This window comes from Harmonia axyridis, chromosome X, assembly GCF_914767665.1.
Source record: "Harmonia axyridis chromosome X, icHarAxyr1.1, whole genome shotgun sequence".
Classification (NCBI taxonomy): Eukaryota; Metazoa; Arthropoda; class Insecta; order Coleoptera; family Coccinellidae; genus Harmonia; species Harmonia axyridis.
The window spans coordinates 23,192,214-23,202,481 of record NC_059508.1 but is presented as its reverse complement, the minus strand read 5'-3'; the positions used below and the strand labels follow the sequence as shown (position 1 = coordinate 23,202,481).

General features: G+C 22.4%; 1 pseudogene; it reads left to right on the top strand.

Annotated features, from left to right (window-relative positions):
• The first annotated feature begins 2,568 nt into the window (after positions 1-2,568).
• On the top strand, positions 2,569-4,410 carry LOC123685847 (annotated as a pseudogene).
• The last annotated feature ends 5,858 nt before the right edge of the window (positions 4,411-10,268 follow it).

Genomic DNA, 10,268 nt, shown 5'->3' with positions numbered 1-10,268 from the left:
CAAATATGAGTTACTCTATTAAAAGCTAAATCTACGTTAGCACAATAATGTATAGATAAAAATAATCTTGTAATAATTTGTATTATTAAACATAAGCCTAATAAAGATCCAAAATTTCATAAATATGAAATATTTCTTGGTGTAGGTAGGTCGATTGAAGAATTGTTAATAATTTTCGTTAAAGAATTAATTTTTCGTATTGGTATTTTCATATTTAAATTGACGTAACGGTCCAAATTTTACTTTAGTAATTTTTACAACTGCAATTATTGAAATTAATAAATAAAAAATCAAAATTAAAAATATGTTAGAATTTGGGTAATTTAAAAATTTATTTAAATTTAAATAAAAATTTCTAATTTAATCTATTTTATGTAAAATTTCATTATTAATATTTTGATTTATTAAATATAGATTTATATTTTATATTATTTATAAATATAGTAATTATAAATAAACTAATTATAATTAATAGAATATATTTATTAAATTTAAATTTTTCATTAGAGGCAGTTCTTGTTATATAAATAAATAAAATTAGTAAACCACCAATTATAATTAATATTAAAATATATGAAAATCAAAAGTTTGATCTTATTAATCCTATAATAATACAAGTTATAATAGTATAAGTTAAAATAAGTAGTCCTAAAGATAGTGGGTGGGTAAGGAAAATTGCTAAAAAAGTTAAAAATGTTAAAATTAAGATTTCAGAGGGTAGTTTAATGAAAAATATTAATTTTGGAGATTAAAGATATATTTGTTTTCCTCTGATATTTTAAAAGATTAAATCTTAAAGCTGGTTTACAAGACCAGTATTTTTATTAAATTATTAAAATATGGAAATAATTTTTTTAAGTATGTTTATTTTTAGAATTTTAAATTTTTTTATTAATCGAAAACATTTATTAATAACATTGCTTAGATTAGAATTAGTAATTTTAACTTTATTTATAATAATATATTTTGATTTATCTTATTTTAGTTATGAATTTTATTTTGTAGTAGTTTTTTTAACTATAAGTGTTTGTGAAAGAGTTTTGGGATTATCTTTATTAGTGTCAATAATTCGTTCTTATGGAAATGATTATTTTAATTCATTAAATATTTTATGATAATAGTAATAATATTAGTATTTATGATTCCTTTATGTTTTTTAAATAAATTTTGATTAATTAAGAATTATTTAATTTTAATAAGAATTTGATTCTTTTCAAAAATTTCTTTTTTATTTTTTAGTTCATTAAATTTTTTATAGGTATAGATTTTTTATCATATTTTTTGTTATTATTAAGGTTTTGAATTTTTTTTTTAATATTTATAGCTAGAGAAAAACTTTTTAATTTAAAAGATTTTAGTGAGTTATTTAGTATTTTATTATTATTATTATTGCTTTTTTTATTATTAACTTTTACTTCTATAAATATATTTTTATTTTACATATTTTTTGAGGCTAGGTTAATTCCAATTTTGATTTTAATTTTAGGTTGAGGATATCAGCCTGAACGTATTCAAGCTGGTATATATATATTTTTTTATACAATTATAGCTTCTTTACCAATAATATTATTTATTTTTATTTATTATTCAAAGTTTAAAACATTAGATTTGACTTATATTAATGTAAATTTATTTAGTTTTATTTTATATTTTATAATAATAATAGTATTTTTAGTTAAAATACCGATATTTTTATTTCATTTATGATTGCCTAAAGCACATGTAGAAGCTTCAGTTGCTGGGTCTATAATATTAGCAGGAGTGATATTAAAGTTAGGAAGATACGGGCTTATTCGGTTTTTAATTATAATTATATATTCAGGAGTTAAGGTTAATTTTTTTTTAATTAATTTATCTTTAATAGGAGGGATTTTAGTTTCTTTGAGTTGTTTACGTCGAAGAGATATAAAATCTTTAATTGCTTATTCTTCAGTTGTTCATATAGGACTTTTATTGTCAGGTTTATTAACATTTAATTCTTGAGGAATTACTGGATCTTTAATAATAATATCAGCTCATGGTTGTTGCTCTTCAGGATTATTTGTTTTAGTAAATATAAATTATGAACGTATTGTTAGTCGAAGCATTTTTATTAATAAAGGTTTAATTAATATTGTACCTTTTTTATCTTTATGGTGATTTTTGTTAGTAATTAGAAATATAGCTGCACCTCCTTCTTTAAATTTGTTAAGAGAAATCTTGTTAATTAATAGTTTAATTAATTATTCTCATATTTGTATATTTATATTAATAATTATAACTTTTTTGAGAGCTTCATATAGTTTGTATTTATATTCTTTTAGTCAACATGGAAAATTTTACAGAAGATTATATTTTTTTGAATTAATTTCTTATCGAGAATTAATTTTATTATTAATGCATTGGGTTCCTTTAAATTTAATTTTATTAAAAAGAGATTTATTTTTCTTATACTTAAATAGTTTATATAAAATACTGATTTGTGGAGTCAATGAAGTTACTTTAACTTTAAGTAATATCTTTTTGTGTAATTTTTTCTAGATTAATACTTAGGTTTTTTTTTTTTTTTTTAGTTTAAGATTATTTTTACTTAATACAGGAAAGGTTTATTTTATTGAGTGAAGAATTTTTAGTTTAAATTCAATAGAAGTAGAAATATTAATTCTTTTAGATTGAATATCCTTATTATTTGTTTCTTTTGTTTTATTTATTTCTACAATAGTAATTTTTTATAGAAAATCTCATATATCTAAGGATTTATCTATTAATCGTTTTATCATATTAGTTTTTATATTTGTTCTTTCTATATTATTAATAATTTAAAGTCCAAATTTAATTTCAATTTAATTGGGTTGAGATGGATTAGGATTAGTTTCTTATTGTTTAGTGATTTATTATCAAAATGTAAAATCTTATTCAGCTGGTATATTAACAGCTTTATCTAATCGAGTAGGAGACGCGATATTAATAATTTCTATTGCTTGGATAATAAATTTTGGAAGATGGAATTTTATATTATATATTGATTATTATTATAGAGATAAAAGAATAATAATTGTAGGTTTGTTAATTATTATTGCTGCTTTAACTAAAAGTGCACAAATTCCTTTTTCAGCTTGATTACCAGCAGCTATAGCTGCTCCTACTCCTGTTTCAGCATTAGTACATTCTTCAACTTTAGTAACAGCAGGGGTTTATTTATTAATTCGATTTCATTTATTATTGGAAAATTATTCTTTTGTGTTAATATTCATTGGATTGATAACAATATTAATTTCAGGTTTAGCGGCTAATTTTGAATATGATTTAAAAAAAATTATTGCTTTATCAACTTTAAGTCAGTTAGGTTTAATAGTTACTATTTTAAGATTAGGTTTATATGAATTAGCTTTTTTTCATTTATTAATTCATGCTTTATTTAAAGCTTTATTATTTATATGTGCAGGTAATTTTATTCATTTAATAGGAGAATGTCAAGATATTCGTTTTATAGGGGGTTTAGTTTATAAAACTCCTATAACTGTAATATATTTTAATGTAAGAAATCTATCATTATGTGGGATTCCTTTTTTTTCTGGATTTTACTCAAAAGATTTAATTATAGAGGTTTATTCTATGTTAAGATTAAATATTTTAATTTATTTATTTATATTAATTTCTTTAACATTAACAGTTTCTTATACAGTGCGTTTATTAAATTATTTAATATTTACAGATTATTGTGGGTTTAGAATAAATAAAACTGAAGAATTAAGAGATGAAATAGTTTATAGAATAGGATTTATATTTATTATTGTATTATTTTCAGGAACGGTTCTTATATGATTTATATTTAAGGATATTAATTTAGTTGTATTACCTTTTTTTATGGAAATCTTAATTTTAATTATAGTAATAATTGGGGTAATTATAGGTTTTGAGATTTCTTTATTAAAATTAAATTATAATTTAATTTTTTCTAATTTAATAAAAATTTTAATTTTTTTAGTATTAATATGGAATTTGCCTTATATTACAACTTTTGGAATAAATTATTTTTTTATTAATTTAGGAATACTAAATTATAAATTTTTAGATCAAGGTTGATCAGAGTTCTTAGGAAGCCAGGGTTTATTTAAATTTTTTAAAAAAATTTCTGTTTTATTTCAGTATATTTTTAAAAATAGTTTAAAGATTTATATAATAATATTTTTAATTTGGATTATTTTGTTATTGATTTATATATTCTACTTAAATAGCTTAATAGAGCGCAATATTGAAGATATTGAGGTAAATTAAAATATTTTTTAAGTATTTATAAGAATTAATCTTTTTTTATAATGAAAATATAATGTTTTAGATAAACTATATAAATAGAAATATTAACAAATTGCTATATATTAAGTTAGAAGCTTAAATTTTTATATTTCTTTAATTGGAGAGTTTCTCATTGGAATCATTAACAGTGACTTACTTCTAGTTTGGTTTCAATTAAATAAGGAATTTAAATTCAAATTTTTAGGTCGAAACTAAATGCAATATTTTGCTTCTTATTTAAGATAAACTGAAAAACAGTATTTTTTAAATGCAAATTAAATGTTAATTTAACTATTATCCTATAAAGATCAGTTTAAGGCTCCTTGTTTTCATTCATGGTATAAACCTAAAATTAAGATTGCCATGAATATAAAAAATATAATGCTAATAATTATAATATTAGAATATTTTATTCTTTAAATAAAAGGGATAATAAGGGTAATTTCTACATCAAAAATTAAAAAGATTAAAGCGATTAAAAAAAAGTGAATTGAGAATGGTAGGCGTGCAGAATTTTTAGGGTCAAATCCGCATTCAAAGTGAGAACTTTTTTCTCGATCTTTAAATGTTTTTATTGAAATATAATTTGCAATAATCATTAAAATTATTATAATTCTAAAAATTATCAAAATTAAAGATGAAATTAAGAATATTAACTATACTTTTAAAAGATTTTTTGATTGGAAATCAAATGTAATATTTATACTATATAGATATCTACCTCATCAATAAATAGATATATATAGGAATAGTCATACTACGTCTACAAAATGTCAATATCATGCTGCTGCTTCGAATCCAAAATGGTGATTGTTTCTAAAATGATTAAAGTTTAATCGAGTTGAACATACTAAAAGAAAAATAGAACCAATAATTACATGTAAACCATGGAATCCTGTAGCTATAAAGAATGTTCTTCCATAAACTGAATCGGCTATAGAAAATGGGGCTTCTAAATATTCAATTCCTTGTAGTAAAGAAAAATATATTCCTAGTAAAACAGTAATAATTAATCTTTGAAATGTTTGATTAAAATTATTTTCTATTAATCTATGGTGGGCTCAAGTTACACTTAGGCCTGATCTTAATAGAATAATAGTGTTTCATAATGGGATTTCATTAGGATTAAAGGTATTAATTCCTTTTGGAGGTCAAGTTATTCCTAATTCGATAGAAGGAGATAATCTTATATGATAAAATCTTCAAAAAAAACTAATAAAGAAAAAAATCTCTGAGGTAATAAATAAAATTATTCCTCATCGTAAACCAAAAGATACTAAAAGAGTGTGGTTTCCTTGAAAGGTTCTTTCTCGAATTACATCTCGTCATCATTGAAATATAATTAGTAAAAGAATTAAATTTCTTAATATAAATAAATTTGAGTTAAAAAGATGGAATCATTTAATTATTCCTATTATAGCAGCTATAGCTCTAAAAGCGCCTAAAATTGGTCAAGGACTATAATCTACTAAATGAAATGAGTGATTTTTTATCATAATTATTTTCTCTAGAATAAAGAGTTCTAAGGATAGCAAAAACATAAGATTGAATTAAAGCTACTGCTGATTCTAATAAAATTAGTATAAATTGAATTATAATAATTAATAAAATAAGCAAATTCACTATAGGACCAGTGTTTCCTAAAAGAGTTAATAAAAGGTGTCCTGCAATTATATTAGCTGATAAACGAATAGCGAGAGTTCCAGGACGAATAATATTTCTAATTGTTTCAATACATACTATAAAAGGTATTAAAATAGTAGGAGTTCCTTGGGGCATTAGATGAGCAAATGAGTGATAAGTGTGGCTAATTCAACTATTTAATATAAATCTCAACCATAAAGGTAAAGCTAGGGATAGAGTAAAAATTATATGACTTGAGGCTGTAAAAATGTAAGGAAATAACCCTATTAAGTTATTAATTATAATGAAGTAAAACAATACAATAAATATTAAAGTGTAATTTTTTTTTGTAATGATTTTGAATTCTTTATGTAGAGTAATTAATATATTTTGAATTAAAAAGTTAAATCGATTAGGAATTAGTCAGAATATAGAAGGAATAAATAAAAAACTAATAATTATTCTTAGTCAATTTGAAGGTAATATAAAATAAGATGAAGGATCAAAAGAAGAAAAAAGATTTATTATCATTTTCAAGAAAATTTTTTATTTAATAATTTAAAATTTTTTAAAGGAGATTTTTTATGAGAATAAAATATTTTAATGTTTAAAATAATAAATAAAAGTGTTATAAAAATATACAAGGAAAACCAATCTATAGGTATAGTTTGAGGAATTAAAAATTATTCTAAGAATTATTTTAGTTTGACAAACTAATGTTATAGGTTAACTAAATTTTTCATTAGAAGTAGTCGTTAATTACTATAAAGTGGTTTAAGAGACCAATTCTTATCTTTCAGTCATCTAATGAAAAATTTTCTACCCATTTAATGAAATTTTGGGGAGAAATTCTTTCAATAGAAATAGGTATAAATCTATGGTTTGCTCCACAAATTTCTGAACATTGGCCAAAAAAAATTCCAGTTCGATTTAAATTAAATCTAAGTTGATTTAATCGCCCTGGGGAGGCATCAACTTTTACTCCTGTTGTAAAAACTGTTCAAGAATGAATTACGTCAGAAGATGAAGTTAGAATTCGAATATGAGAAAGATATGGTAAAATAGTTCGATTATCAACTTCTAGTAATCGAAAATTAAAAAGTTGATTATTATTAATTAAATATGAATCAAATTCAAGATTTTTAAAATCTGTATATTCATAGGTTCAATATCATTGATGACCAATAGTTTTAAAAGTAACTAAAGGGTTACGGATTTCATCAATTAAGTAAATTAATTTTAAAGAAGGAAAAGCAATAAAAATTAAAGTTAATGCTGGTATGATAGTTCAAATTGTTTCAATATTGTGTCCTTCTAATATAAAACGATGGTTATAATTATTTAATGTTAGTCTCATTATGGTATATGTTACAATACAAGTGATTATTATTAAGATCAAAAGGGCGTGATCATGAAAAAATCTTAATTGTTCAAGTAAATACGAAGACTGTCTAAAAATATATATGATTTTCAAGTTGCTATTTCTAAAAAAAGGTAAATCTTTATAATTGGGGTTTAAATCCAATGCACTAATCTGCCATATTAGAATTTTTGAGCTAAGATTGGTACTTCTGAATAAGAATGTTCATTAGGAGGAGAAAGTTGAAGTCATTCAATTAAAGAGGGTACATTAGAATTAAACTTTCTTAAACGTATTGAATAAAATCTTTCTCAAATAATTAAGATTATAAAGATTATTCTAATAGAGGAAATTATAGATCCAATAGAAGAAATTTTATTTCATTTGTAATAAGCATCAGGATAATCAGAGTATCGTCGAGGTATCCCTCTTAGTCCTAAGAAGTGTTGAGGAAAAAATGTTAAGTTTACCCCAATAAATATAATTAAAAATTGGATTTGTAATAATTTATTGTTAAGATTGAATCCTGTAATTAAAGGGAATCAATGGATAAATCCTGCTATAATGGCAAATACAGCTCCTATAGATAAAACGTAATGAAAATGAGCTACAACATAATAGGTGTCATGTAAAATAATATCTATGGAAGAGTTAGCTAAAATTACTCCTGGTAATCCACCAATTGTAAATAAAAATAAAAATCCCAGGGTTCATAAAATTGAAGGTGTATAGTAAAATTGTATTCCATGTAAAGTTGCTAATCAAGAAAAAATTTTAATTCCAGTGGGTACTGCAATAATTATTGTAGCTGAAGTAAAATAAGCTCGAGTATCAACATCTATTCCCACTGTAAATATGTGATGAGCTCATACTACAAATCCTAGAAGTCCAATAGCTAATATAGCATAAATTATTCCTAAAGAACCAAAGGCAATTTTTTTTCCTCTTTCTTGTGTAATAATATGGGAAATTATACCAAACCCTGGGAGAATTAAAATATAAACTTCAGGATGACCAAAAAATCAAAATAAATGTTGGTATAAAATTGGGTCTCCCCCACCGGTTGGATCAAAAAAAGAAGAATTTAAGTTTCGGTCAGTTAATAGTATAGTAATTGCTCCTGCAAGAACTGGAAGTGATAATAATAAAAGAATTGCTGTAATAAGAACAGATCATACAAATAAAGGAGTTTTATCAAGTATTATACCAAATGGACGTATATTTATAATAGTTGAAATGAAATTTACTGCACCTAAAATTGAGGAAATTCCTGCTAAATGTAAACTAAAAATCACTAAATCTACTGAAGGCCCATTATGTGTTAAATTAGAAGAAAGAGGAGGGTAAACAGTTCATCCTGTTCCTGCTCCTATTTCTACGACTGTTCTTAAAATTAAAAGAGTTAAAGCAGGGGGTAAAAGTCAAAATCTTATATTATTTAATCGTGGGAATGCTATATCAGGGGCTCCAATTATTAAAGGAACTAATCAATTTCCAAAACCTCCAATTATAATAGGTATTACTATAAAGAAAATTATAATGAAAGCATGAGCTGTAACAATTATATTATAAATTTGGTCGTTTCCAATTAATCTTCCTCTAGTCCCTAATTCTAACCGAATTAAAATACTTAACGATGTTCCTACTATTCCTGCTCATATTCCAAATAAAAAGTATAATGTTCCAATATCTTTATGATTAGTAGAAAATAATCATTTATTCGATAAAGTGGCTGAATTAAAGCGTTAAATTGTAAATTTAATTATGAGTTTTCTCCTTTATTAAGCCTTATATTCAATTATGATTATAAATTGCAAATTTATAGGTGAATATTATTCTAAGGCTTAGAATAATTCTATTTTTAACTTTGAAGGTTACTAGTTTATTTAACTTAAATCCTTAATAAATTCTAAAAATAACAGTAAAAATGATTAATCCGTAAATATTCACTCAATTTAAGAAAATTACATAGTAAGAGTTAATATAATTAAATTTTTTATTTTCATTTAATTTTATTATTAAAGATTGAAGTATTAAGCGTATATAAATATATATACAAATTAAAGTAATAAAAATTATCATAGAAGATAGAAAATAAAAGTGATTTTCAATTAAAGTTTTTAGAATTAGTCACTTAGGAAAAAATCCTAAAAAAGGGGGGATTCCTCCTAGAGAAAAGAAATTTAAAAAAAAATAGAATTTTAAAGTTTTATTGTAATTCATATTATTTATAAGATCTTTAATTTTAAAGATTTTATATTTATTAAAAATTAGGATTAAATTTAAAGAAATAAAAGTATAAATTAAAAAGTATAATATTCATAAGGATTGATTTAATATTATTATTCTTAAAATTCAACCAATATGGTTGATGGAAGATAAGGCAAGAATTTTTTTTAATCTGGTTTGGTTTCATGTTTTTACACTCCCTAAGGTTATACACATCAAAATAATCAAAATAAAGAATAGGTTTAATTTAAAATTATATATAATTAAAATTATTGGAGCAATTTTTTGTCAAGTTATTAATAATAATGCATTAGTTCATCTTAGTCCTTCTAGGACTTCTGGATATCAAAAATGGAAAGGGGCTGCTCCTATTTTTATAAGGATAGCTCTGTTAAACAAAAATATAGAAGTAGGTATTAATTGCTCGATAGAATTGATTAAAATAAATGAATTTAAAAAAGAAAATAAAACTAGAATTGATGCAGAAACTTGGACTAAAAAATATTTCAAGGAGGATTCAGAAGAATACTTAAAATTATCTAAGTTTATAATAGGAATAAAAGCTAAGAGGTGCAATTCTAAACCAATCCAGATATTAATTCATGAATAAGCAGAAATAGAAATAAGAGTTCCTCTTATTATTAATATTAAAAATATTAATTTTATAGTTTTAATTATAAAGAAAAGGGGTATACCTTTATAAATGGGGTATGAACCCATCAGCTTCTTTAGCTTATCTTTATATTTTAGTATATGATGTACAAGAGTTTTTGAAACTTTA